Source organism: Macaca mulatta, chromosome X, assembly GCF_049350105.2.
Source record: "Macaca mulatta isolate MMU2019108-1 chromosome X, T2T-MMU8v2.0, whole genome shotgun sequence".
Lineage (NCBI taxonomy): Eukaryota > Metazoa > Chordata > Mammalia > Primates > Cercopithecidae > Macaca > Macaca mulatta.
The window spans coordinates 80,772,031-80,798,205 of record NC_133426.1 but is presented as its reverse complement, the minus strand read 5'-3'; the positions used below and the strand labels follow the sequence as shown (position 1 = coordinate 80,798,205).

The 26,175-nt window shown below is 38.6% G+C and overlaps 2 non-coding genes and 1 pseudogene across 3 annotated transcripts; 2 read left to right on the top strand and 1 right to left on the bottom strand.

Annotated features, from left to right (window-relative positions):
- Positions 1 to 3,328: 3,328 nt before the first annotated feature.
- On the top strand, positions 3,329 to 3,400 carry MIR374B (microRNA mir-374b). The gene has a single exon (NR_032497.1). It is a non-coding gene; the product is annotated as a microRNA mir-374b (primary transcript).
- An 86-nt stretch (positions 3,401 to 3,486) lies between these two features.
- MIR421 (microRNA mir-421) lies at positions 3,487 to 3,565 on the top strand. The gene has a single exon (NR_032515.1). It is a non-coding gene; the product is annotated as a microRNA mir-421 (primary transcript).
- A 13,506-nt stretch (positions 3,566 to 17,071) lies between these two features.
- LOC707533 (rab11 family-interacting protein 1 pseudogene) lies at positions 17,072 to 19,363 on the bottom strand (annotated as a pseudogene). Its single transcript, XR_013413125.1, has one exon. The product of XR_013413125.1 is annotated as a rab11 family-interacting protein 1 pseudogene (transcript).
- Positions 19,364 to 26,175: the final 6,812 nt, after the last annotated feature.

Genomic DNA, 26,175 nt, shown 5'->3' with positions numbered 1-26,175 from the left:
TTCCTGCGCCAGGTTCAAGAGTCAATTGGGAACAGGGCCAACAGAGGACGAGGGGTTTTTTGTTTGTTTTTGTATCGTTTTAAGACAAGGTCTCACTCTGTTGCTCAGGCTGGAGTGCCGTGGTACAATCCCAGCTCACTACAACCTCCGCCTCCCTGTGCTCAGATGATCCTTCTACCTCCGCCTCCTGGGTAGCTGGGACTACAGGTACATGTCACCATGCCTGGCTAATTTTTGTATTTTTCATAGAGATGGGGTTTTGCCATGTTGTCCAGGCTGGTCTTAAACTCCTGGGCTCAAGTAATCTGCCCACCTCAGCCACCCAAAGTACTGGGATTACAGGTGTCGACCACCATACCCAACCAAATGAGTTATAAGTTTGTGATCTGCTTTTAGCCTTTGTCCACAACTGTGGGAGTCACCGTTCACTCTGTGACATAGACTCTCAGAATGATGGCTCTCTTGACTATGGCACAGATCATAGATTTAGAAGCTCCAGGATGGGAGGACCTTAAAAATCTCCTATCCCAAATAGATTATTTTAAACTAACCCCAGTTGAAGTCCCTGGATAACATACCCAACAAATGGTCTTTTAACTTGTGAGTAAGTTTACTTGGTAACTGGGGACTCCTCCTTGAGTTAGCTTGTCCCTTCTTTTGAGACCTCTTTACAATATTGAGCCAAAATGTTTTTCTATAGCTTCAATTCATTCAGCATATTTGTGTTGTACCACTACTCAAGAACATTGCTTTATTCTCCTGCATATTCAGCATCTCTACTCTCTAATGTCATCTGAGCTGCCAGGCACTGTGCTGGGTAATGGGGATATGGAGATGAATTAGACACCATCCCCGTCCTCAAGGAGTTCTCAGTCTAGTGAGAGAGATCAACATCTATGTACACATAGAATTACAACAGTATGGTATACTCTACAATGGAGGTATGTACAAGATACTCTGGGGTTCAAAGAGAAATCATTTTACAGAGTCTGGAGATGATAGAGCTCAGAGCACCTGGTATGTGAGTTGAGTCTTTAAAGAAGTAAAGTCGCCTTTTGACTAGGTGAAAAACAGAGAAAGGCTTTCCGAGCAAAAGCATGGACATTGGAAGTAGTATGATGAGTTTGAGGAACTACAAATAGTTCTCTAAATTAGGTTGAATGTGTAGGTCAGGAATAGGACTTTATATGATATGCCATGGGATTTGGATTTCATTATAAATGTTTTCAGAAAGGGGTGCTTTTAGATGATCACTGGCAGTAGTGTGGGGTGTGTTCAGGAATGTTTTCAAATCTGGACAGGGAGATGAGTTAGAAGGATACTACAGTGGCTAAGATGAGAAATGACGTAGGGCTGAAAGGAGTGGGAGTGGCGAAGAGGGGATAATCTCTTAGGAAGTTATACAAATTTAGTCATGCATTGCTTAGCAATGGGGATATGTTCTGAGAAATGTATTTTTAGGTGATTTTGTCCTGTGAACATCATAGAGTATATTAACACAAACCTCTCTAAATGGTATAGCCTATTACACACCTAGGATATATGGCATAGCCTATTGCTCCTAGGCTACAAACCTGTACAGCATATGACTGTACTGAATACTGTAGGCAATTATAACAGAATGGTAAGTATTTGTGTACCTAAATATATATAAACATAGAAAAGGTACAGTAAAAATATGATATGATTTTGTGGGACAACTGTCATATATGAGGTTCATCATTGACCTAAACATTGTTAGGCAGCACATGACTATAGATATAATAGAACTTATAGGAAAAGTTATAGAAAAACTTATAGAAAAAGACCTTGATGAAAAATACTGTCATATTCTTTGTATGAATGTTGCAATTAACTCCTTTTAGATCATAACTTGACTGTACAGGTTGTGCAAGATTGTTTTCTGGGAACAGCTGTATATGAAATGTTGGTTCTCAGGGAGACACCTAGACACCTGAATTGCAGCAGACATTTTATGGTGTTGCTAAGTTGCTGGTCCTTCTCATCAGTAGCAGGCCTACTCTCACTGACACATACCTCCCAAAGTTTTTTTTTGTTTTTGTTTTTGTTTTTGTAATTAACCAAAAGTGAAGGCTTTTATATCAAAGACTCAATTGAGGAAGCAGTGGCCTTAGTCATTATTGGCATAATTGCTTTAGTTTGCTTATGGATCTTAAAACATTTATGGCTATATCTGCAAGTAAAAAAAAAAAAATTCAATAATTAAAAACCTAAACATATCCAGTGTTTATTTTCTTTTTTTTCAAAGGTATATTGTAAACTCAATGTTCTTTGGGAAATTTTCCAATTAAGGCTCCGAGTATTGATATTTGGGATTTAAAGAATGGCTTTCTATGACGAGAATGGTTAGATTCTGGTCATATGGTTAGACCAGAGGAGATTTTATGTGAGTAGGACTGGGTTTTTCAGGGGGCCTTGTATAACTTGCCATCAGGAGTTGGGAAAGGAGGCCCTGAGCAGTGCAGCAGAGCTATGTAAAGTGAGAGTTTGGGTCTTGGGACTATGTAGCCTGGGCTCAAATCTGCTGTCAAACTTACCAATGTGGTCTTGAGTGTGATTCTTCACTTCTCTAGGACTCTGTTTTCTCTTACGTAAAATAGGAATAATATTATTTTCAATGATGGGGGTAAAAAGTACTTAAAGGGACTAATTATGTACATTGCTTAGAACAGGCCTGAAATATGCTAAATGCTGTATCAACTGTTGTTGCTAATAATGGTGTTGACTATGACAAGTATTAAAAGAAGAGATTTGACTAGAGGTACTTATATTTTGAATGATCAGTGATGATGTTAGGGTTGAGAAAGTAAAACAGTAACTGACTTCAAGGTTTTCAATGGTATGTAAGTGTGAGGTTATTTCACCTTTTATTTCTCTGCCAGGTAGAGTGGGAAACCAGATTAATCACTCCATGCACTAGTCACTAATCTATTCCCTTTACTCTTAGTTCCAAATAGAAAGCTGTTGAAAAGTTGTTGTATTACATCTGCATAAAGGTTATCCTGAAAACAAAAATGCATTAGACTTTGTCAAAACTGGATTTGAAACCTGATTCAACTGCTTGCTGGCTGTGTGACTTAAACTCATTGACCTTCAGTTTCTTCCTCTAATGTAACTATTAATTTTCAGAGTTTCCATGAAGATATTTGTAAAGTGTTTGTCATAGGCACTCTATACATTAATTACAGCTATTATTGTTAGATCTTGGGACGCCCAACTGTGACAAAAACAACAGCAGATCCTGGTGCCTGGGAGGACTTCATGGATCCAGCAGCAACCTGGAATGGTGCTCCTCTGAAGAAATCCTACTCGGATGGATATAATACAACCTGCTAAGTGTCCTAGCACTTAGCAGGTTGTATTATCATTGTCCGTGTCTATGGCTGTCGTCTACCAGACCTTAAATTCCTTAAGGGCAAGGACAGTGCCTTACTCATCTTTGTATTCGCAGTGCCTAATCCGGTGCACATTGTAGGCCTCATTAAATGTTTGTTGAATGAAAAAATGAATCATCAACAGACATTAATTGGGCGCCTGCTCTGTGATCTCCATGGGCTCAGCTTGTCCCCGCCAGTTGCCAACAACGTCCAAGCTCTCTTCAGAATGCTTACTCCTGAAGCTTATTCCTGTCTTCTAATTCTTTTGTTGAGGACTTTTCTGTGTAGTGCAATGATAGCAAATACACTTCATCTCAAGTACCATCTCTAATTGATTGATAATGCCTGCCCTGATTGTTTTATAAAAAGATTCTGAAACCAGGTCTTATCTCAGTGTGAAAGACATTTATAACTATTTAGTGAAGTCTGCTGAGGGTGGGAGAAGGGGGGGTAGCAGCACAAGTGCCTCATATGTCATATTTGCTATTCTGTTTTCTATGAAATACTTCATTTCTATGCCTGCATTTTAGTCTTAGCTACTTGCTGATGTTACATAGCTGCTGCTGCTACTGTAATTGCTGCTAGTTGCTCCCTGGGTTGGACCAGAGTGCTCATTGTCTGAACAGAAACCTCATCCTCATAGTCTGAGGTTTGCTCCTGTGGCTGATAATTAAAGTTTTCCCCTTTCAACCTTACCCCAGCTATCCCCTTACCTGCACTGACAGGTAAGCCTCCACTCTCCTGTTCACCTCTCACCAGGTTCATATTTTCTTTATCTTATTTATTGTACTTAATCATTATTTTGTGAGAAGCTTTTCTGGTTGTAGATGTAACAACCAGAATACAAGTTAAAACCACTTATCCAGGGCCTTACAGTGAATCATTTAACATGAGAAAAAAATTGAGTGTGTTTGCAGACCATGGGGCAGAAGGAATTGAGAAGGGCATCACTGTAGATGCGAGAAAGAGAAAGATGATAATGGATGGAAGATGATCTTGAAAGATGATGCAGGTGAAGCTGGAAGGGTGAAATCTATGGCTCTAGAACACGTGCAGGTGGAGGGTTAGCCTTAGGTAAGTGGAACTACCTTTTTGCTGGAGCACAGAGATAGGGATAGGAGTAAGGAAGAGGACTTGGCAAGAGTGGTGAAGATTTGTAATTGTGGAGGTGGATAATGGAGAGGAAGCTGACCAGGAACAGGAATATGGAGACAAAAGCTGCTAGAACAGAAAGACTAAATATGAACCAGAGTCTTTAAGGAATATTCAGGCCAAAACGCTGGAGTGAGACCATTAACAGGAGAGCTTATGGTATATCAAAGTAAGAAACGAGTTTGAAACTGGGTTAGAAGCTCAGGAAAATATGAAGTGGTTTTGGGACATTGTCACTTAAAAACACTTAAGCAGTATTTGGTTGCCTTGATTGATTGAGGGGTGGACAGCTAGCAAGAGAGGAGTTACACAGAAATGGAGTTAAGAATCCAAACTAAGGCCAGGCGTGGTGGCCCACGCCTGTAATCCCAGCACTTTGGAAGGCCAAGGTGGGCAGATCACCTGAGGTCAGGAGTTCGAGACCAGCCTGACCAACATGGTGAAACCGTGTCTCTACTAAAAATGCAAAAATTAGCTAGGCATGGTGGCACATGCCTGTAATCCCAGCTACTCGGGAGGCTGAGACAGGAGAATCGCTTGAACCCGGGAGGCGTAGGTTGCAGTGAGCCAAGATCCCATCCACTATACTCCAGCCTGGGTAACAGAGCAAGACTTAGTTTCAAAAAAAAACAAAATCCAACCTGGACATGGAAGGAAGTAAGAACAGGAGTGGCCTCAGTCTGGGCCAAAAAGAGGCTTTAATGTGAACAAGGTGAGTGCTGAGTAATTGGAAAACTGGAGTGATAGGACCTGTAATCAGAGTATACTTTGGAGTGTTAGATTTCAAAATGGGAGTGGTTAAGATACCTGTGAAGCTAGGATGTCAGATGATAATTTACATGACTATTATTGTAACCCAGGATTACAGTAGAAGCTAGGCTTAGAATGAACACTGGGCCAGGTACAAAAGGCTTCAGTGACTGTGAGGAATGACTTGGAGGTTGGCACATGATAACTGTGCAAATACTAGAGAAGAAAGGCTGTAGTGGGATAGTAGATGAGCCTTAGAAGAGATCCAGGTGATTCCTTCTTTTATTGAGTATTTGCTGTATGCCTGATACCTCGCTGTATACTATCTATTCACCTTTTTTGGGTCTGTCACCCTTCAGGAGTGCGAGAATGAGCAACAATTCCTGGTGAGAACAGCTAGGGGAGCTGTTAGCCCTTAGCACTGCTGGAATCTTGTGGCCGTCTCCTAACTCTTTCAAAGGGCTGCAGGCTAGTCAGCTTGAAGTAGCATAAAAAGATTTATTTAGTATCTAAATTTTTCCTTGATCTTGACCTAAGTTACATGTTACAAGCATTTGTTGGCCATGTTCCATAATGTACTTTGGCTTCAGAGCCTCTGAGTTGAAAAGTGAGCTAGTGCTGCTCTTAAAAAGCAACAACAACAACAACAACAAAAAGCCAGTCATAATACACACATTGATTAACCAGAGCAAGACACAATCCTATGAATTCAGCTTTTTAGGATAAAGGGTAGAACAAAAGAAAGTTCACATCAATAGGTGAGTAACAACTACTTTGTAAAAGCCATTGTGGGGTCAGAATACATCCAGTTTAGTGGTCCGTATTGTAGAATTTCCCTGTGCTATTATGGAAGACGGCTGCAATTGAGGCAGAGAGATGGCCTGAAGGACTTGGAAGGTAAAGCTTAGGAGAAAAAAGTCTATAAAACCTCTGACATGGCATGCAGACATTTTTCTTTTGAGTACATTTTACTGGGGAGAGGATTCATGTCTTTTATATTCTCCAAATGACTCAATATTCCAAAAGAAGTTTAAGAACCACTGTGTTAAAGTGATCAGGCCCTCAGACAACCCATCCCCTCTTGTAGGGGCTGCTTTATATTTATTCCTGAGGAGGAGCTGGTAGAAGACTTCATGTGAGGGAGAAGAAAAGGAAAGAAGTAGCAGGGGACGACTACAACCTCTCTTCATCTCAGCTTCACAAAGCATCATTCAACAAAGGCATCACTATTAAGATCCTCTCCAGACCACAGGTTGCTATTTTCAAATGCATGCTTAGATTTCTCTTTTCTCTTGTCGCATTTCAGAAGTTATTATACTCACGGATATGTATATATAAACAGTTACTTTCCATACAGCTCCCCATGTTTACGGAAAAAAAAATTCTTGAAACATGATAGAGTACTTGCTCTGTTAGGCCTTCAGTAATGTTGTGGACCCCCCACTGCTGGAATATAGGCCACCAGAGATGGGTTTGGATTTCAGCAATAAATGACCCAGCTTCATAGAAGGAGAGTAGTCAGCTGATTTGAAAGTAACCCCAATCCTTGTGCTTATATTTGTTTACTTTTTCCTTAAGCCTTATAAGTAAGACATATCACTGATGAGATCAAACAAATGCCATAACTTTCTCCTTCCACTGGTACTTTTCTTTCCCACGTATATGCCTTTGGGAGTCACCCTCTTTCATTTGCACTTTCTTCCTATCACTTAAGACCCAGAGAGGCATGAATGCTAAGGTTGAGGTTGAATTTGTCATAGTTATGGCGGGAGTTGAAAAATACTTAAATCGATTACTCTGATGCCCATGCCTTACCTGATCTCATGTCAGCCATTGGAGATGTAGCCAAGGCCAGCAACTCTGCGAACTCCAGCTCCAGGATTTGTGCCTGATGTCTCAGCTGGTCATTAAATACCAGTAGGAGGGCTTTCCCCATCCCAGGTCCCCCTTTTGATTTGGTCATCAGACATGTCCTTGTTTTAGGATATACAGATATGAACAAAAACAGTATCAGGAGTCCTGGTTAGTTTTTGTCTCTCTTGAGGATGGGCAGGATAGTGTATAGGGAAAGTGGAAATTCTTGTGCATTTCAAATACCTTCCTTTTTTCAGGGGGGAGATGGAGTCTTTCTCTGTCGCCCAAACTGGAGTGCTCTGTCGCCCAAGCTGGTGCAACTTGGACTCCAAGTTGCGCCATCTTGGCATCTTGGCTCACTGCAACCTCTGCCTCCTGAGTTAAAGCGATTCTACTGCCTCAGCCTTTCGAATAGCTGGGACTACAAGCACATGCCACCACACCCAGCTAATTTTTGTATTTTTAGTAGAGATGGGGTTTCACCATGTTGGCCAGGCTGGTCTCGAACTTCTGACCTCAAGTGATCTGCCTGCCTTGGCCTCTCAAAGTGCTGGGATTACAGACGTTAGCCACCGTGCCTGAATCAAATACATTCCTAATGAATCCTCAGGAGACCTTTGCTCACACCTTCTGTCACCTTATCCTGGCTCTTGCCTCATTTTTCTTTTCTGGAGTCATCCTAGGGAATTTCTTGCTCTCACTGACCTTCTTCCATTTCTTTCCCCACCTTGATGAGTTTCAGTAGGTCTTTTTTGCTTTCTGTCATCCTAAGACATTTGTCTCCAACAAGCCCCCATCTGGAAGTTTTATTGTGAATGAGTGAATGAAACCTTAGAGAGTGTTGCGAGTTACATTCATGTTGCCCTTGGATATAAAAAGAGAGGCAGATGCATTTGCTTTTGGGGTCTTAGTCGTGAATTATTTGCCTAGGCCAATGTCCAGAAAAGTTTTTCATGGTTATACTGTAGAAATGTTATGATTTCAGGTCTCAGATTTAAGTCATGATTCTATCTTGAGTTGATTTTTATGTAAGGTAAGAGAGATGGATTCAGTTTCATTCTTCTACATGTGGGCTATCTACTTTTCCCAGCACCATTTATTAAGTAGGATGTCGTTTCCCCAGTTTATATTTTTGTGTGCTTTGTTAACGATCAGTTGGTTATAAGTAGTTGGCTGTATTTCTGGGTTCTCTATTCTGTTCCATTGGTCTATGTGTCTACTTTTATACCAGTACCATGGGTACACTAAAATCTCAGACTTCACCACTATACAATTCATCCTTGCAACCAAAAACCACTTGTACCCCCAAAATTACTGAAATAAGTATTTTTAAAGATTTTAAAAATAGAGAGGAAAGAGAAGGAGGGTATGAAATTCCACAATGGAGTTACAGATGCTTGACATAATTTAGTGGAGATTGGACTTAGAAGCTTACACGAATGAGGCAAACCTGAGATCTCTGATGTTTGTAAATGAAGATAGGAGTGAACTTACTGCCCTTAGGAATGGAGGGAGGGAAGGAAGGGAGAAAATGAGAGATGCCATAAATCTGTTACTTCAGTGGATTTGAAGTAATCCTTTGAAGCAGGCAGTGAGACTTACTTCATAAATCCATACCTTTTTAATGTGGATTAGAGAGAAGGTGTTGCACTGCAATACCTCTGTTGCTACTGTGAGAGTCATTGCCAGCCACTATTCTCATGTCAAGCTGCCCTTGTGGCGGTTTCTCTTGACCCAATTTAGAAACAACCCAAAACAAGATTTGTAACTTAGAGGAATTCTTTGATTCTGTGACAAGGGGTCTGTGACTCCCCCTAAAGGGATCAAGTACACAGGAGATAGTACAAGTAGTACTAAATAGCCAGCTTAAAAAACTGGATAGGTGAGATGAGACAGGGACAGTGGACAGAATGGCTCCAGGCATCCCCAGACACCACATCTGGCATCAGGAAATAGTACAATGGAAAGTCTATCCTTGGACCTACTATTTGTCATTCCCCAGGGCATGATGGAATATCTAGAGTTGCTTTGGAGAAGGGTTGCAAAATACTATTTCATAGAAGAGATTTAGAAGAGGGGAAACTCCCAATTACATAAGGTGGGCATTATAGCTTTTCAAAACATTGGTTCCCTATATAGGTCATGGAGATTGATCCCAGTATCAGCCTATGGCTTACTAGGCCAGTTTAACTGAAAGATTTAATGTGCTTGGAGGGATGCTGCCACCTGCACTCTCATTTTGGCAGATGTTTATCACCAGTGAGTGCAGTACCTAAAGGAGCAAGAGGACAATAAGCACCCAGTGGACAACAGTGTGGCATTTTGAGTGAAGATAGCAACTGAAAAGATCATGGGCTTGGCTAGATTGGGCTGGGCTTGTTTTTTAAAAGTAAAAAAAAAATGTTTTCCTTCATGATAAAAGTAACAGGTGATCATTGTTAAAAAATAAAGTGCAAAGTATGAATTAAAAGCTAAATAATATGTATAATTTTATAAGCCAGAAAACAATAATTTGTAATATTCAGGTGTATGTCCTTTCAGTCTTTTAAAAAATTATGTATGTAACACAGTTTTATAACAAAATTGACATCATATTGTATATACCATTTTATTTAATTTTTTCATTTGAAAATTCACAAGTGTATTTCCATGTTATCATTCTTTGAAAAATACAATATTAAGTGCTACATAATATCTTATGGATTTAACAAAGTTTATTTAGATGATATCATGTTATTGGACATTTTGATTATTATCAAGTTTGCTTATAAAATTTAAATGTAATGAAGAACATCATTGTACATTAACCTTTATGCACATCTGTAATTATTTCTTTAGAATAAGGTTCCAGAATTAAAATTATTTGGTTTGGATGATGAGAGCATTTAGTAGAGCATCTGACAGGTGGTGCTGAGTTTTCCTCAATACAGTTGTGCAAATTACATTCCCACCAGTAGTGTATAAATGTGAATATCCCTCCATACATTCATCAAAACATGGCCTTTCTATTTTTGTAAATCTCTGCTAATTTAATAGGTAAAAATATACCTTTATTTCTTTAAAATTTGTATTTGTAATTTACACACAGTAAAATTCATTCTTTTTAGTGTATGGTTCTATGGGTTTTGACAAATGCACAGTCATGTATCTTCTACACTAGTACCATACACAGAAGTTCTGTCACTTTAATAATTTCTCTTGGTGGCTCTTTTTGTATTCAACCCTTTGCCCCATACTCAATCTCTGGAAATGATCAATTTGTTCTTCATCTCTATGGTTTTGCCTTTTCCAGTAGTCATATAAGTGGAATCATGCAATACGTAGCCCTTTTGGTCTGGCTTCTTTCACTCCTTTTTATCACTGAGTAGTACTTCATTGTGTGGATGTACCACAGTTTTATTATCCATTCACTAACTGATGAATTTGTAAGATGTTTCTAGTTTTGGTGAATTTGAATAAATTTGCTATAAACTTTCAGCTATAAGTTTTGTATGACATAAATGCTCATTTTTATAGGGTAAATGCTTTGGAGTGGGAATGAGTGCCAGACTGTTTTCTAAAGTTTCCCTAGCATTTTGCATTCCAATTACAAATATGTGAGAGTTCCAGTAGCTTTGTATCTTTACCAGTATTTAGTAATTTTGTATTATACATATATATGTGTGTATATATATATTCATTTAAATTTTAATCGTTGTTAGAATTTGTAATTCCCTAATGATATATGGTATTATCTTTTATTTGTTTATAATTGACACATAATTGTTTATGGGATACAATGTGATGTTTCAGTACATGTGTACATTGTATAATGATCAAATCAGGATATCACCTCAAACCTTATGATGATCTTACAGTTAAAGTGGTATATTCTTGCAAAGTGTCTGTTCAGATCTTTTGCTCCTCTTTTTATTGGATTGTTCCTTTTCTTACTGTTTTTATATTTTTTTAATATATTGATACAAGTCCTTTGTCAGATACATTATTTGGAAATATATTTTCCTAGTCTGTGACTTGTCTTTTCATTCTTTGAACACTGCCTTTTTTAGAGCAAAAATTTTAATTTTGATACGATTCACTTTATCAATTTTTTACTTTTGATGTGCAGTGTAAGAACACTTGTCTAACCCAGTGTCATGAAGATTATATCATATTTTCATCCAGAAATTTTATAGTTTTAAGTTTTACATTTCTATCTATTATCCTTTTTGAATAAAGGTTTGTATAAAGTTTAGCTATGGGTCAACGTTCAATTTTTAAAATATGGCTATCTAATTCTAGTACCATTTGTTGAAAAGATTGTTTCTTTTTTATTGCATTGCTTTTGCACTTTTGTCAAAAAATCAATTGATTATATTTGTTTGGGTCTAAATCTGGGCTGCCTATTCTGTTCCATTGTTATCCATTCACAAATACTACATTTTCCTAATTACTTTATAGGAAGTCTTAAAATTAGATAGTGTGTACAACTTCATCTCAAAAATCGTGTTGATTACTACTTTGCTTTTCCATAAATTTCAGAATTGTTGCTTTCTATAAAAAATTCTGCTAGTATATCTATTGAGATTGAATTAGATCTATAGATGAATTTGAAGAAAATTTACATCCTCACAATATTTTGTCTTTAGGCCACAAACATGATATAGCTGTATATTTATTTTGGTCTTGATTTTTTTTTCCACTTTCAGCATACTGATCCTGGATATATTTTATATTTATACCAAATATTTTATACATTTTCTACTGTTGTAAATGGTAGTGGTTTTTAAATTTTCAAACATTCATTACTAGTATATAGAAATAAAATCATTTTTTAAAAATGTAATGGCATTTATTGTTTTTCAATTTAATAAACTGCATCTGGACAACACAGTGATTAAAAATGTTGACAATTGGGACAATGTAAGTGTAAAGGTAAAGGTAACAATTTTTACCTTGATAATATAAAGGTAAAAACGTAGTCGACAGTGTATGGGGACAGAAGAGGAAGTGAGTAGGAAGGCAGAGTGGGAATATTAATAGCTTCATCTTTTATAGAGAGAACACACTGATGTGAACAGCAAATAGGTGTATATGCATCTGAAAGTCACTTTTGGTATGTTGATCTTGTATCCTGCAACTTTGCTAAACTCACTTATTAATTGTAGGAACTTTTATGCATATTTCTTGGCATTTTCTATATACAGTGGTGTCTGTATAGTTTACTATTTACATGTGAATATTGATAGTTTAATTTCTTCCTTTCCAATCTGCTTGCCTTTTATGTCTTCTTGAAATACTGCATTGGCTAAGACTTGCAGTAAGAAGTTAAAGGGGAGTGTTTGGAGCACACATTGCCAAATCTCTGATGTTAGTGTGGCTGGGGGGAAGCGTTCAGTATTTCATTAAGTATGATGTTAGCTATAGGTTTTTTGTAGATATTCTTTATCAGTTTAAGAAAATTTCCTGTGATTACTAGATTGCTCAGAATTGTTTTAAGATCATGAGTTGATAATTCAATTTTGTTAAATACTTTTTCTGTATCCATTAAAATAATCATGTGTTTTTCTTAGTCTGTCATTATAGCCCATTGTATTGCTTGATTTTCTTTATTAAGGTATATTCATTCCCATAGAAAATTCATGTTTTTTGTTATTGTTGTTTGTTTTTTGTGGGGGGGTGGGGGGTAAGTAGTACCACCTTATTCAGTGTTGTAGGAAATTTCAGGTTACTTCTTAAAAACAAAACCTGGGCAGCCTGGTCAACATGGTGAATCCCCATCTTCACAAAAAATTACGACAACTAGCCAGGTGTGGTGGTGCACGCCTGTAATCCCAGCTACTTGGGAGGCTGAGGCAGGAGAATCCCTTGAACTCGGGTGGTGGAGGTAGCAGTGAGCCAAGATCGCAGCACTGCACTCTCGTCTGGGCGATAGAGTGAGACTCTGTCTCAAAAACAACCACCACCACCAAAAAAAAACTGTGAGGTTGTAGGTTCTTTCCCCTTTTTCCTTTCTTTTTCTTTTTTTTTTTTTTTTCCTTTTTCTCACTCTGTCACCCAAGCTGGATGGGAGTGGAGTGCAGTGGTGTGATCATGGCCCACTGCAACCTTAACTTCCTTGGCTCAAGTGATCCTCCTGAGTAGTTGGGACTACAGGTATGCACTACCTTGCCTGGCTAATTTTTTACTTTTTGTAGAGACGGGGTTTTGCCATGTTGCCCAAGCTGGTCTCAAACTCCTGGGCTCAAGAGATCCACCCACCTAGGCCTCCCGAAGTGTTGGGTCTACGGGAGCAAGCCACTGCACTGCGCCCAGGTTACTTCTTAAAACCTGGCCAGGTGCGGTGACTCACACCCATAATCCCAGCACTTTGGGAGGCTGAGGCAGAAGGATTGCTTGAGCTCAGGAGTTCAAGACCAGCCTGGCTAACATAGCAAGGCTCCAGCTATTGGGGTGGCTGAGGTGGGTAGATTGTTTGAGCCTGGGAGATTGAGGCTGTATTGAGCCATGATTGCACCACTGCACTCCAGCCTGGGTGACAGAAGCAGACCCTGTCTCCAAAAAGAAAAAATGAAGAAAACACACACAAATAAAAACAAAGAAAAGAAATAAAAAATTCCCAGAATAACAAAGCAGGAAATAATAATTCTATAATCCAAAAAACACTGGGTGATCCTTCAGTTGGAGGGAGGAGGAGTCAGTTAAGTAGCTCACACAGTAGATATGGAAAAACCAGAGTTGAGGTTGGTTGGTGTGGCTTTTAGGAGTTAAGTTCTCCACCTAAGGCAATTGGATAATTAATTGTTCTTGAGGGATAATTAGTCATTCTAGAAAAAAGAAAAAAGGTTGATTGGGAGAAGGAACCTAGGGAGGGCAGATGGTGCATCACTTAATATTAAATTGCCTCCCTACACTATGTGGCTGAGTGTCATGGACTTTCCTCCCTCTCTGCCCCTTTGAACTCCCACTGTTAGCAAAGCTGGAAAGCACACACTTGTATCTCATTCTTACAGGCCTGTGTACCACCTCACAGGGTCCATAGCTGTTCAGTATGGCAAAGGGCAGACTTGTTTTCTCTTCCACTTTGCTGCTTTGATGAGGTTAACACACTGGAATGAAAGAGGAGGGCAGGACATCTGCCAAAGTGCAAGGAAGGAATAAGAGTATATGAAACAACTGGGAAAAGGATTGACACTTCAGAAAGTTGACCTCGAACTGTTCACTGGTATTTAATCTGATGCTTCCCTCAAGTCCTGAATACTCTTTCTGGAAGCAGAGAGGCCAGGCCAAGAGTTGTTCTGGCTCCTCCAGACCACCCCTCCCCCTCTCCCCCAGGGCCCATCAGGTGAGTGCCTGCAGAAGCTAGAGGCAAGTCCCAGCTCTCTTGTATAGCTGATGTATGCCCTGAGACATACTCCATTTGTAGGATTCTCCTGTGCTCCAATTCACCAAATTCTGCTGATTGTTCAGAGCAGGGTAAAGCATCTCCTAGATAATCCCTCCCCCAAAATGGAGTCCTCAGGGACAGTTATTCATTGAATAACCTCCAGGTTATCTACTTTGGGAAATGCGGGAATGCTATAAACTGAATTTTTTTCCAGCAGTCGCAGAAGCCAGACACCTTGAAGTCAATTGTTCTTCATTCTCCAGAGTTCCCAAGTGGCATTTCAGAGCACAGGAATTCACTCTTCCACCCAGATGTTCCTCTCACACTGAGTCACGCACCCCAGGTTCTAGCAGCAGATATCTCCAAGCCAACCACCCTAATGAAAAATGCAGGTTTCCACACCAGTTTTCCATACCAGCTCTCCAACCATTAAGAGTACACATGACTCCCATGGTGCACTTGGGTTATCACAATAAAAGTACATTTATATAAAGTAAAAAACATAATGTGGAGCAAATATATACATATACATGTACATTGTTAGAGTTCAAGTGAATATACAGTTTTCAAGTGTGTAAATAAATGCAAGTCATCTGAGAAGTTTACAGTGGTCCCCAAAACTATAGGAGAGAATAAAGTAAAATAGCTATAGGTAATTAAAAGCTAATTAGACGGCCGGGCGCGGTGGCTCACGCCTGTAATCCCAGCACTTTGGGAGGCCGAGGCGGGCGGATCACAAGGTCAGGAGATCGAGACCACGGTGAAACCCCGTCTCTACTAAAAATACAAAAAATTAGCCGGGCGCGGTGGCGGGCGCCTGTAGTCCCAGCTACTCAGGAGGCTGAGGCAGGAGAATGGCGTGAACCCGGGAGGCGGAGCTTGCAGTGAGCCGAGATTGTGCCACTGCACTCCAGCCTGGGCGACAGAGCGAGACTCTGTCTCAAAAATAAAATAAAATAAAATAAAAGCTAATTAGATAAATCAAGTTACAGTTTCATCCTTCAGATTAAGGTGCTCCAATATAATCCATACCACAGCAAACAAAATCCTGAAGAATTCTGCTGCCAATCATCTTGCCTCTTAACCGCAATATAACAAGAACATACATAAAAGAGATTACTGATTTAGTTAATGCTATCATCTCATAACCCATTCACACCACTGGCCTGTGATATTCTTCCCCTGGGAGAGATGTCAAGATTTAATGAGATTCTATCATAACCTGTAGAAAAAATGAGCAACACGGAAACATTCCAATTCCAATCTTAGGTGAGTTCCAATGAAATTACCTGAAGAACTGAACTAGTGCTTTTTAGTTAAGGGGAAAAGTGCCCTAGTTTTTTAAAAATATGTCTATAAATCTAGTTTTAAAAACATAACAATTGGCTGCATGTGGTGGCTCATGCCTATAATCTCAGCATTTTGAGAAGCCGAGGTGAGAGGACTGCTTGAACCCAGGAGTTCAAGACCAGCCTGAGCAAAATAGGGAGACCCCCATCTCTACAAAAATAAATTTAAAAAGCTGGGCATGGTGGCATATACCTGTGGTTCCAGGTACCTGAAGGGCTGAGGTAGGAGGATCGCCTGAGCCCGGCAGGCCAAAGCTACAGTGAGCTGTGATCGTGCCACTGCACTCCAGCCTGGGCGAGGAGAGCAAGACTCTGTCTCAAAAATAAATACACAAAATACAGCAGTCCAAAAATGTGTCATCTTCTTTCTCTTCACAATTTTATAACAAGGGGGTAAAATGCCTGTGAGTCTATTCATTATGGAAAATAAAAAAGAAACATTTTTTATATTTGAGACTGAGGCATTTTGGTTTTCTACTGGCTTTAGATTCTATTAACTGCATTAAGCCCCTCACTACAACTTCCCCAGTATCCTAGAAACAATTTGGCTTTCCTTTTAGGCAGGAACAGGAAGTATTCAAAGGACAGACATATGGACATAGGCCCTTCAGGGTCGAAGTCTGTGGTTTCTTGTGTCTCAAGACTCAATGTCTTGAGAAGTTCGTGGACCCTGTCCTCCATCCAGGAAGTGCTGCCAAAGAAACCAGGGGATCTAGCAAAGACTCAGGAGAAAATGGCCAAAGGAATTCTGACATTCCATACCTGAGTGAACTGTTTTCATGAGTGCTTTCATCACCCAATCCCGTATCAAGGCACTGAAAAACCTGCTGTCGCAAGAGGAGGGCTTTGACCAACTTCCCCTAATTGAGTAAAAAGTGATTCTCTTAATTTCTGTATTCTATTTTTCATATCTCCAGTAGAAGGGCCCTGTGGATCTAAGTAGAGCACATTTTAAGGCTAGAGAGTAGTAGAAGTTGATGTTTAGACAAGGCAGCTTGTTCAAAATCTGAAAGGCACAACCAGAGGCTTTCTCTAAACATTTTGGCTCCCATAAAAAAAAATTAAAAACAGGACCCAAGTCTGAGAAGCTGGGTACATTTACATGGTATCAAAAATTTAGCATCTGCAGCCAAAAGCCACACCTGTGCTACTCATGAGAAAGTACATGTATGTAACAGCAGCAATTGCATGGTCCTTTTTTTTTTTTTTTTTTTTTTTGAGACGGAGTCTCGCTCTGTCGCCCAGGCTGGACTGCAGTGGCCAGATCTCAGCTCACTGCAAGCTCCGCCTTCCGGGTTCACGCTATTCTCCTGCCTCAGCCTCCCGAGTAGCTGGGACTACAGGCGCCCACCACCTCGCCCAGCTAGTTTTTTTTGTATTTTTTAGTAGAGAGGGGGTTTCACTGTGTTAGCCAGGATGGTCTCGATCTCCTGACCTCGTGATCCACCCGTCTCGGCCTCCCAAAGTGCTGGGATTACAGGCTTGAGCCACTGCGCCCGGCCTATTGTCCTTTTCTTATTTAAAGCTTTCTCAGGTAAGCTTTAATAGCTGGAGGATATATATTAAAAAAAAATCTCAACGTGAAAGAAAACCCCAGTGTTGAAACACATTAATACCTCCTGTGCCATCTGAATCTCTGGCTCAGGATCAGAACTTATGATCACGTCTCTGGTGGCCATAAAATATTTACAATCTAGTTAAAGGCAAAGTGGCATTTAAAAATAAAGTCTTGGGGACCCATAGTAAAAGATTCACTGTAATTATTAACCTGGCTTCAATTGGTAAAATTGACTCTTGCCAGATAACATGTGAGGGAGATGATGATTCGGAACCTGCTAGCTGGTTATGAGGCATAGCGAGTCCTTAACCTCAAGAACAGGTGGAAACAAACTCACGGAAACATGCCCATGTTTTATTCTGGTGATTTACATCTTTCCTGCTTTTTTTGCTAACGTGAGCCTGGATGTGGAGCGTGGGGGTTTCTTCCATGACTGATTGGCAGGTTGTCAGTGTAGTCTTCCAGCTTAGGATCCTGGAAATCCTTCTTGCTTATTATTTTCTTCTGTTTGAGGAGCAGCTGGATCAGCTCATTCTGGGTTAGCTGTGCATACGCAAAAGCAGAATCCAAGGGGTTGTTTTTCTTCATCATGGTCTTGTTGATCAAGTTCTCCCTGATGATGGTGACAGTTTCCAAGCTAGAGATAGCGATCTTGGTGGCCATTGTGTTCACTGACTTCAGGATGAAGTCAAGGTTTGACCGCTCTGGTTTTTGGAGCCATCACAGAATTGGTGATTCTGTTCAGACTTGGATTCTTGGTCAGCTTTTGGTTCTGTGATCTGTGCATCTTCAAAGGGGTTCAGAGAGTTACCCCTTCTGGAGACAATAGCTGCAGTATCTTTCTCCAGTCTTCTCGTAAGGTCTTCAACAGGCCCTGAATCATCCTACCCGGCTTGACCTCCGTAAGCATGCCTTCCTTCTTCCCCAGGATGGTAAGAGGGTTTTCACCTTCACTGTTCTTAGCCATATCCTTCTTCCCTGTCACCCGAGAAAGCAAAGAAGACGTTATTCTGCTTCTTGCTCTCTTTGGTTTCTTTTGCAGCTTCCAAGTTTGCTGGAGCCGTGTTTTCTCTAATGTCTCCACAGAACAGTGGTCAGTAGGATGGTAGAGACATGGACTTCAGAGAGTTCTTGGTGGAAGACTCAAAGAGCCACCTGTCATGAGACATCCCACTTCCTTCCCCAGGTTACTTTCAAGACTGAGCAGCCAGGTTTTTGGTAGATAAGAACAAACGCTTCTTCCTGAAGCCCTGGGGCTTCAGGTAGGAAGAAGGACTGCTATACTTGTTCTCACCCTTGGCTTCTGACTGCTCCAGTTAAACATGGTTCCCATTGATACAGACATTAGAGTGGGAAAGGACTTCATTCGTAGACCGAAGACCCCCAAGAAAGGAAAGTCCTTCCATTTTGGGAAGGGTGATGTTGATTTCGTTTAGCTGCTTAAGATATGTACCTGCTATTGTCTTGTGAGACATGACATCTGAAGCTGAAGAGGAGTCCCTCTCATTGTTGTCATTGTCCCACCGGGACTGAAAGTCTCCCAGTTGAAGCAGCACTTTAGCTTTGAAGTCGGCAGGGCAATAATGGATCAGGAATGGTGGAGGCAGCATCTGATGCACTCTCTGTATTATTCCCCTTGATCTTGTCTTTAAGTTTTCCAAATGGATTCCGAGGCTTGTCTTTGATGAAAAGGCAAAACATGCTGGCAGTCATGTTGTTTCTCATAAACTGGATGTCAACCTCAATTTCTCCTCTTTATCCTTCTCTCCTGGTTTGGATTTCAAGATATACCACTGCATCTTCCTGCTCCCCTAGTCTGGGTGCAGCTTCTGCAGGTACACCTCGGCGAAGCCCAAGTACAGTAGCAGCAGCAGCTCAAAGGTGGCCTCCTCCTCTGACACTGAGGTGGCATACTTCTACTTACCCACCTGAATCAACGAGTACACGTTGCTTGTACCTTCAAGTCCTTGATTTTTGGCCCCTGGCCCTATGCCCGCAACACTGTCACCTGCACGTGGATTGGAAACCACATAGCCCCTGGACCTGCTAAGGCCATTAAGGACAGGATGATGATGCCTCGGCTGACTGACGTGAGAAGATTGCCACGACCCATGGCCTCTACCGCTGTCCTACCAACAGAAAATTCATAATGTTGTGCAGGCATTACCACTACCTAGTTCCAGAACATTGCTATCGCCCCCAAAATAAATCCTGCATTCATTAAGCAGTCACCCCTACTTTCCCCCATCCCTGTCAACCACTGATTTGTATTCTGTTTCTATGGATTCCCCTGTTCTGGATAATTCATGTAAATGGAATAATACAATAGATGCCTTTTATCATGGGTTTCTTTCACTTAGGATGTTTTGTAGGGTAATTCTTACAGCATGTATCAGGACTTCATTTTTTTTTTTTTTTTTTTTTTTGAGATGGAGTTCCATTCTTGTTGCCCAGGCTGGAATGCAGTGGTGCAGTCTCAGCTCACTGCAACCTCTGCTTCCTGGGTTCAAGTGATTCTTCTGCCTTGGCTTCCCAAGTAGCCAGGATTACAGGTGCCCGGCACCATGTCCGGCTAATTTTTTTGTATTTTTAGTAGAGACAGAGTTTCACCTTGTTGGCCAGGCTGGTCTCAAACTCCTGACCTCAGGTGATCCGCCCTCAGCCTCCCAAAGTGCTGGGATTACTTATTTTAGCTATTATGAATAATATTGCTGTGAATATTTGTGTACAAGGTTTTAGTGGACACAAGTTTTTATTTTTCTTTAGTATATATCCAGGAATGGAATTGCTGGGTCATATTGTAATTCTGTTCAACTTTTTGAGGAACTTCCCAACTGTTCTCCATGGTGGCTGTGCCATTGTATATTCCTACTAGCAATGTATGAAGTTACAAATTTCTCCACATCCTGAGAACCCTTTATTATTTTCTGTTTTTCTTTTTGATTATAGCCATCCTAGTAGGTGTAAAGTGGTATCTCATTGTGATTTTATTTTGCATTTCCCTAAATGGTTAGTCATATTGAACATCTTTTCATGTGCTTCTTGGCCATTAGTATATCTTCTTTAAAGAAATGTCTATTCAAGTCTTTGGCAGTTTCTAAATGAGTTATTGTCTTTTTGTTGTTAGGTTGTAAGAGTTATAATCTGGATAACAGATCCTTATTAGATATGTAATTTGCACATATTTTCTACCATTTTGTGGGTTGTCTTTTGTCTTTTTACTTTATTTTTTATTGCTTGTGTTTCGGTATCATTATTGAGAATTCATTGTTAAATTAAAGATCATGAAGAGTTACTCTTATTTTTTTTTCTATAATTTTTAGTTTTAGCTCTTGTATTCAGGTCTGTAATCAGTTGAAGTTAATTTTCAATATGGTGTGTGCTAGGAGTTCAGCTTCATTGTTTTGCATGTGTCTGTGCAATTGACCCAAAGTGATTTGTTGAAAAATATTATTTTCTGATGGTATATGGTCCTAACACCCTTGGAGAAACTCAGTTGAAGATATATGTATGAGTTTATTTCTGCAGTCTTAATTCTATTCTATTGGTCTAAATGTTTATCTTTATGCCAGTATCAGATTGTTTTGATTATTTTAGTTTTGTAATAAAATAGACAAACATTTGGCAGATACATCAAGACAAAAAGAAACGTATATAGAAATAATATTATGAAAGAAAAGGGGGAACATATTGAAAAACACCATAAAGATTAAAAAGATTAAGGGACAGTGTTAACAATTTATGCCAATAGGATTTGAAAGTTTAGAGGAAATAGACAAATTCCTAGCAAAATATAAATTATCAGAACCTACTCAAGAAAAAATAGAAATCTTATATAGTCACAAGATATTAAAGTATTCAATTCTTCCTAGAGACCCAAATATATGCTTTCTACCAGTAACTCACTGTAAATAAAAAGAAAGGGATAATATATTGTGCAAATGCTAGTCAAAAAATGTTGTTATGATAATATTAATATAAACAAAAGTGGACTTCAGAAGAAGGAATATTATCAGAGAAAAAGAGGGCACTGCTTGGCGAATTGCCCTCTGATAAAGACAACAATACCGGAAGTTAAAATTGACAGAACTGCAAGGGGAAATTGACAAATCCACAATTATATTTGGGATTTCAATGCTTTACTCTTAATAATTAATAAAAAATTAGCTCAAAATTAATTTTAGCGAAATAAATTAGCTAAAAAGTTAATAAGGATAGATCTGAACAACACTAGAATAAACTTGTCCTAATGGACACTTATAGAACACTATAACCAAAAGTGATAGAATTCACAGTTTTTGCAAGTACACATGGAATGTTCACCAAAATAAACCATACCCTGATTCAAAAAATAAACTAACCAACTGGCTTCTCTCATTTACCAATATGAATTTAAATTTCTCCCATGTCTCTTCATGGCTTTATACCTCATTTCCTTTTATTGATGAATAATGTTTCATTTTATGCATGGGCCATAAAATGTTTATCTGTGCACCTATTGAGGGACATCTTGGTTGCTTCCAAGTTTTGGCCAATATTAATAAAGCTGTTATGAACATTCATTTGCAGGTTTTTGTGTTATCATGAATTTCCACTCACTTGGTTAAATACCTAGGAATATAATTGCTAGATAGCATAGCAATTCTATGTTTAGGTTTGTAGGAAATTGCAAACTGTCTTCCAAAGTGACTGTATCATTTTGCATTTCCACTAACAGTGAATGGAAGTTCCTTATGCTTCACATCCTCTACAGCATTTGGTGTGGTCAGTGTTCTAGATTTTGGCTATTCTTCCAGGTGCATAGTGGCATCTTATTGTTGTTTTAATTTGCAATTCCCTGATGATGTATGAAGGACTTCAAAAATTCATGGAAAAATTGAACTAAAAGGTAAAAGTAAAAAATATAAACTTCTTAACATAAGCTCCATCAAGTTCAAGATACTTTGTAAGCAATGATACCAGCCATTTGGTTCATCCCTAAGGAACTGAGGGTTTTAATCAGGTCAATGCAGTCTTTTTTACATTATGAACTGAAGAAAAATATGTGCAATTTAAAGATTTGTTAAGATTTTGAAACAAAAAGAAGTCAGAAGGAGCCAAATCAGGACTGTAAGTTGGATGAATGCCTAATGATTTCCCATCAAAGCTCTCAAAAAATTGCCCTTGTTTGATGAGGGGAATGAGCAGGAGCATTGTGATGGGGAAGGACTCTCTAGTGAAGCTTTCCCAGGTGTTTTTCTGCTAAAGCTTTGGCTTTCTCAAAACACTTTCATAATAAGCAGATGTTATTGTTCTTCGGCCCTCCAGAAAACCAACAAGAAAAATTCCTTAAACATTCCAAAAAACTATTGCCATGACCTTTGTTCTTGACCAGTCCACTTTTGCTTTGACTGGACCACTTATGCTTCTTGGTAACCATTGCTTTGATTGTGCTTTTATCTTTAGGATCATACTGGTAAAGCCATGTTTTGCCTCCTGTTATAATTCTTCAAGAAATTGCTACAGGATCTTGATCCTACTTGTTAAAATTTCCATTGAAAGCTCAGCTCTTGTCTGCAGCTGATCTGGGCACAACAGTTTTGGTACCCATTGAGTGGGAAGTTTGCTCAACTTTAATTTTTCAGTCAGAATAGTATAAGCTAAGCCAATTTAGATATCTATGGTGTTGACTATTGTTTGTGCTGTTAATTCTTGGTCTTCTTCAATTAGGGCATGGACATAATTTTTTTCAAAATTTTTTTCAAAAAATGATATGGAAGGCTTGCTGCTATGTGCTTCATCTTCAGCATCATCTCATCCCTTCTTAAAATGAGTTATCCGTTTGCAAACTGCTGATTTCTTTTGGGGAATCATCCCCATAAGCTTCTCATAAAGCATCAATGATTTTACCATTCTTCCACCCAAGCTTCACACTAAATTTGATGTTTGTTTTTGCTTCAATTTTAGTAGAATTTATGTTGCTCTGACAGGTGCTCTTTTCAAACTTACGTCTTATCTTTTTAGTGCCTCAAACTAGATCCTGTTCAGGCATGTTATAGCAAGTTATTATGAGCTTATTTTGGTATAAAAAATTTGGACTCCATAATTTTTTCATAATATGCATTTTTCATTACCTTTTGGAAGACAACTCATATCACCTTGAGCTTCTTTTCATATGCCTGTTTTCCATATGTATATCTTCTTTGGTGAGGTGTCCTTTTCAGATGTTTGTACATTTAAAAATCAGTTATTACCCACTCCCCCCACTTCTATTCAACATAGTACTGGAAATACTATCAAGAGCAATTAGACAAGAAAAAGAAATTAAAGATATCCAAATTGGAAAGGAAGAAGTAAAATGACCTCTCTTTGCACATGATATGATCCTATGTAGAAAACTCCAAAGACTCCACCAAAAAAAAAACTATTAGATCTAGTAAATGAATTCAGTAAAGTTGCAGGATATAAAATTAATATACAAAAATCCTTGGCCATTTTATTCACAAATAACAACCTAGCTGAGAAATCAAGTAAACAATCCCATTTATGATAACATAAAACACTTAAGAATAAATTTGACCAAGAAGATGAAAGTGCATCAGTATAACCTGCACACTGAAAACCACAAAACATTGATGAAATACATTGAAGAGGACACAAATAAATAAAAAGATATTCCATGCTCATAGATTGGAAGAATTAATGTTGTTAAAGTGTCTATACTACCTAAAGCAATATGTAGATTCAATGCAATCCCTATCAAAATCTCATCAGCATTCTTCACAGAAATAGAAAAAACAATCATACAATTTCTGTGGATCCACAAAAGATCCCAAATAACCAAAGCAATTCTGAGAAAACAAAAATCCTAGAGGCATCATACTTCCTGATTTAAATTTATATTACAAAACAAGAGTAATCAAAACAATATAGTATTGGCATGAGAGATACACATAACAGTGAAATAGAATAGAGAGCCAGAAATAAATCCAAACATATATGGTCAATGAATTTTTGACAAGAGCACCAAAAAGACAAAGTGAGAAAGGGTAGTCTCTTCAATAAATAGGTGCTGGAATTTCCACATGCAAAAGAGTGAAATTAGACTCTTATGTTACACCATATACAAAAATCAATCCAAAATGGATAAAAGACCTGAATGTAAGACCTGAAGCCATAAATCTCCTAGAAGAAAACATAAGGGAAAAGCTCCTTGACACTGGCTTTGGCAATGCTTTCTGGGATATCACACCAAAACCTCAGACTACAAAAGCAACAATAAATAAATGAAATTATATCAATCTAAAAAACTTCTACACAGAACAAAAACAATCAACAAAATGAAAAGGCAATGTGCAGATAAGGAGAAAATATTTGCAAACCATATATCAGACAAGGGTTTAATATTCAGGATTTAGGAAGAACTCATACAACTCAATAGCAAGACAACATATAACCTGGTAAAAAAGTGGGGAAAGGACTTGAATAGACATTTCTTCAAAGATGACAGAAAATGACCAACAGGTATATGAAGTGGTGCTCAGTATCACCAATCATCAGGAAAATGCAAATCAAAACTACTTTGAGATACCACCTCATACCTGTTAGGATAGCTATTATCAAAAAGACAAGAGCTAACAAGTGTTGGTGACGGTGTGGAGAAGAGGGAGCACTTGTACACTGTTGGTGGGAATGTATTATAGATTGGTGCAGCCGTTATGGAAGACAGTATGGAGGTTCCAAAGTAAATTAAAAATAGAACTACCATGTGACCCAGCAATCCCTCTTCTGGTATATCCCCAAAAGAAATGAGATTATCTCTGCACTCTCAAATTTATTGCAGCACAATTCACAATAGTCAAGATACAGACACAACCTAGGTGTTCATCAATGGGCAAATGGATAAAGAAACTGTGATATAGATAGATAAATACATAGATAATTCGAATATTATTTAGCCTTTAAAAAGAAGGCAGTCCTATCATTTGCCAAAACATGGATAGACCTAGAAGACATTATGCTAAATGAAATAAGCCAGACACAGAAAGAAAAATACTGCGTGATCTCACTTATATGTGGAATCAAGAAAAAAAAGGTTAAATATATAGAGATAGAGAATAAAACAGTAATTACCAAGGTCAGGATAAGGTGGAGGAAATAAGATGTAGGTCACAGGATGCAAAGTAGTAAATATACAGGATGAACAAGTGAAAAGATCAAAGATCAAATGTACAACATGAGGACTATAGTTAATACATATTGTATATTGTGTTCAGGAATTTTTGCTAAATGAGTAGATTATACCTGCTCTTTCCAATGGGGGAATAATCAGTAACTATGTGAGATGATGGATATGTTCATTGTTCCACTATAGTTTTACTATATATATGTTTCATTTAATATTGTGTTGTATACCTTAAATATAGATAATAAAATTTATTTAAAACATAAAAAAAATCAGGTTTATTTTCTTGTTGAGTTTAAAGAGTTCTTTGTATATTTTGGATAAAAGTTCTCTATCAGAATGTCCTTTGCAAATATTTTATCTCAGTCTGTGGCTTATCTTCTCATTCTTTTTACAGTGTCACAGGGTAGAAGTTTTTAATTTTAATGAAGTCCAATTTATTCTTTCTTGCATTGGTTGTACTTTTGGTATTGCATCTAAAAAGTCATTGCTAAACCCTAGGTCAACCAGATTTTCTCCTATGCTATTTTACAGGAGTTTTATAGTTTTTCATTTTACGCTTAGGTCTATGATCCATTTTAAGA